The sequence below is a fragment of the Hyla sarda genome, unplaced genomic scaffold (assembly GCF_029499605.1).
Source record: "Hyla sarda isolate aHylSar1 unplaced genomic scaffold, aHylSar1.hap1 scaffold_932, whole genome shotgun sequence".
Lineage (NCBI taxonomy): Eukaryota > Metazoa > Chordata > Amphibia > Anura > Hylidae > Hyla > Hyla sarda.
The window spans coordinates 135578-142411 of NW_026610962.1; the positions used below are offsets into that span (position 1 = coordinate 135578).

General features: G+C 56.4%; 2 pseudogenes; both read right to left on the reverse strand.

Annotated features, from left to right (window-relative positions):
• Positions 1-95: 95 nt before the first annotated feature.
• On the reverse strand, positions 96-269 carry LOC130350040 (U2 spliceosomal RNA; annotated as a pseudogene).
• A 5798-nt stretch (positions 270-6067) lies between these two features.
• On the reverse strand, positions 6068-6240 carry LOC130350060 (U2 spliceosomal RNA; annotated as a pseudogene).
• Between the last annotated feature and the right edge of the window lie 594 nt (positions 6241-6834).

Here is a 6834-nt window from a genome sequence, read left to right on the forward strand (position 1 = left end):
CTGCAGCAGCAGCAAGGCCCACAGGGCTGGCTAGCTGGCTAGCCAGCAAGCAGGTAGCAATGAAAGTAGGAATCTTTCTTTTTAACCCTGTAAGGGGGTGGTGCACTGTACCCGAAGATACTGCCATATCGGGTCAATGCATAGGGCGACGGAAGCAAGCTTCGAAATCGGCCCCCGTTCTCAAAAATCCATTTAATATATGGTCCCCAGATAGGGGACGTATCAGATATTAAACTGATAAGAACAGATTTTTTGATTGAAAGAGCTTTATTTTCCGTTCAGTCATTACAAGTCGTACAATAAATTACAGTCACACAAAGCATGATAGTACAATACACAGCAAAGGTTCCCTAAGCTATACATCGCACACCATGCTACTCTAACATTCAGCTCAATCCTGCAATAGAAAAGCACAAGAGATCAAACAAAAACCAAATAATACAATCTGTGATCGGGGTAGGGGTGTGGGCGACTATGTGGGGGTAGGGAGGGGGCGGATCACAGGGCCAAACTGTTGGGCTGTATCTTCAGGGAGACATGGGAGAAGGAGAGGGGTCTTCACTCCTCTTCTTCCTCATCAACGGCCGAGCTGTCCAAGATGGAATAGTCTCTAAGCAGGTTCTTGATGAACCTGCGGCAGTCCCGGACGGACATGTTTTCCCTGTTGATCACGAGGCGGTTCCTGGAGAGCCACACTGCGTCCTTAAAACAGTTCATAAGGCGCCAGGCCTCCTGGATGGCCTCCACGTCGTGGGTCCCAGGGAACAGGCCGTAAAGCACCGAATGGTACGATAGGCAGCTCCTGGGCACTGAGTCTCTGAGTTCCTGTTCTAGGGCGTCCAACAGACCCTGTGCAAAGGGGCACTGCCAAAACACGTGGAAAGATGTTTCCTCCACGTAGGGGCAACGGGGGCAGTACCGGGTCTTGCACAGGTTGCGGGCATGCATGAATGACCTGAGAGAGAGACCTCCCATGACGGCCATCCACGACAAGTCCTTGTGTCCATTGGTAAGCCGCTTTGAGGCCACATTGTTCCAAACTGTCTCTGCAGTGGCTGCGGGGAGTCCCAGAACCAGCTCGGTCGAGTCCTTAGCTCGGATGAGCTTGTGGATTGTCTTTGGCTTCCATAGGTCTGGTTTCAGTCCTTCCAGCTGGTGCTCCCTCACAAACCGGACAACATCCCCATAGAACCAGGGAGTGTTCCAGTTGTAAGGGATGGAGCTGTCCCACTTGTCCCAGCCCAGCTGTCTCCAGAGGGGCATGAGAAGCAAGCGAGACATGGACCTGCCCGCTGAGCCAGTCTTTTCTACAAGAGTCCGCTGCACCGTGACACATGCAAAGGAGGCCCTCAGCAGAGCGGGGATGTCGGGTATTCCCTTCCCACCCTTGCGGGGTTCCTTGTACATCACGGTCCTCTTGACTCTGTCCATTTTGCCCCAGACGAAGCCAAATACTGTCCGGGTGATGGCCTTGCAAACGGTGGTATGGGGAGGCCAGGCCTGTGCGGTATATTGGAGCACAGGCAAAACTTCACTCCGCAGGACAAGTGCCTTGCCTTCCATCGTGAGCTTTCTGGAGCTCCACAGTCCTATCTTTGAGTTTATCCTTCCTAGTCGGTCTTGCCAAGACTTAAGGGCCGCTCCTTCCTTCCCGAACCAGACTCCAAGAATTTGAATGAAGTCCGGCTTAATAGTAAAGGGGAAGGGGGCGGAAGAAGCCAGGTGCCACTCCCCGAAGAGCATGGCCTCCGACTTCCCGCAGTTGACTTTTGCCCCCGAAGCTCTGCCGAAGTCCTCGCAGGTCTGGACGAGTGCAGTCACCGAACGCTGGTCAGCGCAGAAGACGGTCACGTCGTCCATGTAGAGCGAGCACTTGACCTCGTGGCGATCTGGTCCTGGTGCGGTGATCCCTCTGATCTCTCCACTCTGCCGGATAGTCTCAGCGAAGAGCTCTATAACACAAACAAAAAGGAGAGGTGAAAGAGGGCAGCCTTGTCTAACCCCTGAAAGAATGGAAAAGGGGTCAGTCTTCCAGCCGTTCACCAACACCGTGCTGTAAATGTCAAAATACATAACGTTAACAAAAGAGCAAAACATCTTCCCCAGACCCAGCCTGCGCAAAACCCTGTCCATGAATGCGTGGGAGACACGGTCGAACGCCTTCTCCTGATCTAAGCTGACCAGGGCGGCGCGGCCCCCGCGGTCCTGGATGTAATGGACCGTGTCTCTCACAAGGGCAAGGCTGTCGGCAATCCTGCGGCCAGGAATGCTGCAGGTCTGGTCCGGATGGACGATCTGCCCCATGACAGGTTTCAGCCTGTTGGCCAGCACCTTGGCGAGGATCTTGTAGTCCACGTTCAGGAGAGAGATGGGACGCCAGTTTTTCAGGTCACATCTCTCCCCCTTCCGTTTATACAAGATCGTGATCATCCCTTCCCTCAACGACGGAGGCATTCTGCCCCCCACCACCATCTCCTCGTACACCTCCAACAGGTCCGGACAGGTCAGGTCACCCAGCGCTACGTAGAGCTCGGCCGGGAGACCGTCACTGCCCGGGGTCCTGCCGGGCTTAAAGGATTTAGCGGCAGAGAGCAGCTCCCCCACCGTCAAGGGATCGTCCATAGCCGCCGCACCTGCGGGATCAACAACGTTAGTGACACCTGACAGGAACCTCTCGGCGGCTTCGGGGTCGGATGACTTGGGGGCGTAGAGGTTGCTGTAGAAGTCGTGGACGACCCCCATCACTTCCTCCTTGCCGCTCCTCATGTGTCCGGTCTCATCTCGTAGCTCAGTCAGGGGCGTGTGGCCGGCATGGAGCTTCCTGAAAAAGAAAGAGTTACATTTCTCACCCTTCTCCAGGTTCTCCACCTTGGAACGAAAGACGATTCGCTTGGATTCCTCCTCAAAGTGCCTTTTCAAGCTCTTTTTGGTCTCCTCCAGCTCCTCCCTGACGTCCCAGCCACACTGGAGCAGGTCCTGCAGGGACCGCAGCTCGCGCTGCAGTTTCCTCAAGTCCCACTTCTTCGCACACGCCTGTTGTCTGCCTTTTGCCTGAAAGAAACAACGGAATTCGACTTTAACATATTCCCACCAGTCGCTGATGCACTTGAACAGACATTTGTCATTTCGCCATACAAGGTACGCATCCCTAAGTTCCTCCATGACCTCCCTCTGCTCCAACAGGGCACAATTCAACTTCCAGGAGCCTGGGCCAGGTGGGAATCCATGGCCCAGAGTCCCCCGGAATCGAATGGCCCTGTGGTCAGAGAAGAAGCAGGGGACCATAGAGTACGACACCTTTCTGACTGCTCTCGAAGTGAAGATGAAGTCTATCCGAGAACGGAGCGAGCCATCGGGGCGGCTCCACGTATAGTTTACGGAGCCGTTCCCGATGGACCCGACAACGTCCTGCAAGGATGCCTCCGTCACCATCTCAATCAGCAGTTTAGACGTCACGTCCAGGTTGGCGGATGTGCCAGAACTGCGCCCGTCCACCTCAATGGGGCAGTTGAAGTCACCACCCAACACTACTGCCCTAGTGGTGGCGAGTTCAGCCCGCAGGGCCTGGAGAACCTCCAGTCGGACATCCCTCTCAGGGGAGGCGTACACGTTGATGAGCCGCACGGGCTCACCCGCCCAGGAACCGTCTGCGACAAGAAGTCTGCCACAGACGAGCTCCCGGACGGAATCAAGTGCAAAGTTACCTCCCCTGATCAGGATGGCCACCCCCGCAGACCTATTGTCGCCCCCACCAGACCAGTAGGAAGGGCCGTGAGGCCACTGCCTGGCCAGATGGTTGTAAGACCTAGAAGCAGACAAAGCACATTCCTGCAACATGTAAACATCACACCTCTGGGAATCTAAGAACGTAAGAACAGTCTGGAATCTAAACCAAGCTCTAATACTCCTCACATTAATGCAGAAGATGTTGAGATCAGCCATGGGAATAAAAAAGAGAGGTTAGTTCTGATACTAGTTACCAGTCTGGTCGGACGGGTCCTCTTCTCTGGCGCCTGTCGGCTCGTGTGGCTTCTCGTAGCGCCCTTCCAAGAACTCGTCGTAGACCGTGTTGGACGGAGTGTCCAGGATTTTCTTAACCTCTGGGTCCTGCAGCAGCTCCTCCATAGATTGAGCTTGGACTGGCTCTGCTTGGACCTGCTCCACTTGGGCCTGCTCCATCACCTCCTCTCCTTCTGAAGCCTCAGGGCTCTCGCAGACCTGCTCCATCTCCTCCTCCTCATCTGAAGCTTGAGGGGTTTCGCAGGTCTCGATTATCTTTCTTTTGTGGGACTCTTCTGATACGTTGTCCCTTCCTTTCCTCTTCCTCTGTATGGTACCTGGGGGAGGAAGCACAGGAAAGTCCTCCGAAGGGCGGGCACCAGCAGCTGGAGGGGGGTTAGGTGCTGCTGGGCCAGGAGAGAAAGGAGGCTGGGTGGGGCGGGGGGCAGGAGAGAGTGCCCGGGCAGGGGAGGACGGGGCAGGGGTGGGCCGGGCAGGGGAGGACGGGGCAGGGGTGGGCCGGGCAGGGGAGGACGGGGCAGGGGTGGGCCGGGGTGGGGTACGGGGGGCAGGGGTGGGCCGGGGTGGGGTACGGGGGGCAGGGGTGGGGCGGGATGGGGCAGGAGGGGTGGGGGTGGGACGGGATGGGGCAGGAGGGGCAGGGGTGGGACGGGATGGGGCAGGAGGGGCAGGGGTGGGACGGGATGGGGCAGGGGTGGGACGGGATGGGGCAGGGGTGGGGCGGGATGGGGCAGGAGATGGGGCGGGAGGGGCAGGGGATGGGGCGGGAGGTGCAGGGGAGGGGCGGGACGGGGCAGGGGTGGTGGCTTTCGCCTTCTTACCCTCCTTGGTCGGCTTGGCCATCCGTGGTGTTGGCTCCGGAGCTGGGGCTGGCTTCGGTGCTCTCGCTGCCACAGATGCCCATGTTCTCTCCCTCTGGGGGCAGTCCTTGTAGCTGTGGGCTGCCAGTCCGCAGAGGTTGCAGGTCTTGCTCTTGGGGCAGTCCTTGGTCGTGTGACCTGTCACACGGCAATACCTGCAGGCATCCTCCGTACAGTCCTTGCCCTCGTGGCCCATCTTGCCACATCTCCTGCAGGTCTGCGGCATGTCCGGGTAGAAGATAAGTCCTGTGGAGTTGCCCAAGGAAAATGTCGTTGGCAGGTGCTGTAGTCCGTCTGGAGAAGCAGGGTTCTTGTTGAGTCTGACGACCACAGACCACTTGCAGGTCCAGTATCCGAGTGAGTTCAGGATGCGGGTGGGCTCCCTCACCACGGTGCAGAAGCGCTTCAGGAAGGTCGAGATGTCCGTGCCTGGGGTGTGTGGGTTCCGCATTGAGACCGTCACCCGCCTCTCCTCTCTTTGAATAAGGCAGTTGCCCACAAAGCGAGAGAAAGGGGATTCGGGACTCGCCGCTTTCACCACCTCCCAGTATCTTCTACAGGTCCCAATGGTGGCAAAGGTGATGTAGAAGATTCCCGAAAAGAAGGTTGCTATTCCCAGGGTGTCAGCCGTGGGGAAGCCTTGATCCGCCAGCATCTTCTTGCAGAACACGTCGTGGGACATGTCCGGCACCCTTCCGTCCACGGGCTTGAGCTTCAAGGCAACAGTCTGCCTCATCCAGGGCTCCAGGGTTGGAGCTTCCAGGTTAGGAATTCTGCCGCCCTTCTGCCTTGCCGTGGTGGAGGTTGAAGCTTGCTGTGGTTGGGGCTGGACCTCCAGGCCTTGCCCTGCAGCCTCCTGGGTGGACTTGCTGGTTGAGGCCATGGCTTCTTCCAGCAGGCTCTTTTCCGCTTCCTTGCTTGCTTGTGGAGAGAGGCTTCGCAAAGTCTTCTTTCCCGGGTGGGAGGAGCTATGCAGATCCGGTCCCGGTGGGAGGAGCTATGCAAATCCTTCTCCAGAGGCAGCGAGTTTCTTCGAAAAGATTCTGCGCCGCCTTCCTCTTCGCCGCTGTTCCGGAATTCACCGCCGATTCCCTTCTTCCAGGTTCTTCGTCGGCTTCTTCCGGAGCTGCAGTCTTCAAGATCTTCTCCTTCTTCAGATGTTCCGAGGCAGGCAGGAGACGATCTTCAGGTGGTATGCTCTAGAGAAATGCGGTTCTAATAAGAACGAAAAGTACTGCAATCGTACTACGCAAAATCTCTACCACAATGCTTGGAGTTCTTCAGACCGTAGCGATCATGGTATCTCCCCTGATAAGAACAGATACTACACTTGATCTTAGCCAAAAGGCCGAGAAGCGATAACCGTGAAAGGGGCGGGCCCAACAAGGTGCCCTTCATGGGCACTATCACTGCTTGCTGTCAGGGAGGCTGCCAGACAATTTTCCATGCACACTCTGGGCTGGGGGGCAGTCAACCACCAGTACACACAGCAGAACCTAAACCCATACCATTATTGCTAAGCAGCAAGACAGGGGCCCATTGCACTCCCACGGGGCCTTTTTAAATGCAATCCATAACCCGGATTTGCCAGGAACCCTTCTTACTCCTCCTACTTGCATGTGACACTGGGCTTAGGATCTGCATAGGAAACACACACACAAGCACACACCTACCTTTGTTGCCTGCAGATGCCTCCTTGGCTGTCCCCAAACGGTATCAAACCAACACCCACGGGAAGCTGTAAGCATAGAGGACATGCCTGCACCCCATTGGACTTACCTGTGTGGGTTAAACCCGGGTTATTTGACAACCTATGGCGGTGATGGTTCTGCTCAGGCAGAGCAGTGCTGATGCTCCTCATAAAGCTGTCGCTGCTGTGAAGGTTCTAGGTGACATCACAAATCCCTATGGTTACATACACAACAAAGCTGGGTTGTTGTTGTTTACACTCTGC